This window comes from Nanorana parkeri, unplaced genomic scaffold (assembly GCF_000935625.1).
Source record: "Nanorana parkeri isolate BGI_ZX_2015 unplaced genomic scaffold, ASM93562v1 scaffold2611, whole genome shotgun sequence".
NCBI classification, from domain to species: Eukaryota; Metazoa; Chordata; class Amphibia; order Anura; family Dicroglossidae; genus Nanorana; species Nanorana parkeri.
The window spans coordinates 88,703-89,415 of NW_017308879.1; positions in this window are offsets into that span (position 1 = coordinate 88,703).

The window sequence follows — 713 nt, forward strand, 5'->3', positions numbered from 1 at the left end:
ACTGTCAGTCACGCTCCCCGCAGGGATAACCCCCTCCCCTCTCTGTTCCTCCAGCGCTGACTGGAGGAAAGGACGGGCACAGTTGTCTCTGGCTCTAGAGAGGCAGAGCCAGCTGTCAATCAGCCAGCGGGGGGGATCTCGACAGTATTGTCGGGATCTATGCCGGCTGCAGCGCGGCTCTGCGCTCTCAGCATATAGCGGGCAAATACTGAGTTTTGGGACACCAGAGGATATTAGTATATGTCCTCCCGTGACCCTGAAAAGAATTATGGGAAAAAAGGTTGCCCCCATAGTTCTCCTTTAAGGCTCCTTTCACTCAGGCGACTTCAGTTCCAATCCACAGGGGGCCCTTGTACCGTTGTGATATCCATGTCTGTCCAGTTCTCCTTGGAGGAAAAAAAATGAAATTACTGGACCCATGTTGGTGTATAGTGAAATGGATGTACACGTATATGTGTCTTTTACACTTTTACATCAGATTACCTGCATAGTCAGGTTCGTCAAAATGGAACTCTGATCTGTGTGTTTTTCCGGACCTAGCTGGAGTAACTGGTAACTGGATATAAATGGATGCCTGTCTGTCTTGATCCAGCTGTCCATAAACTAACATCGAGCTCTAGATCAGATCCACCTGAGAAACTGGACCTGATTGGAATGCCAGAGTGAAAGGGGCCTAACTTGCTGTTTTCAGCAGCTTGAATGTACTGAGCGAG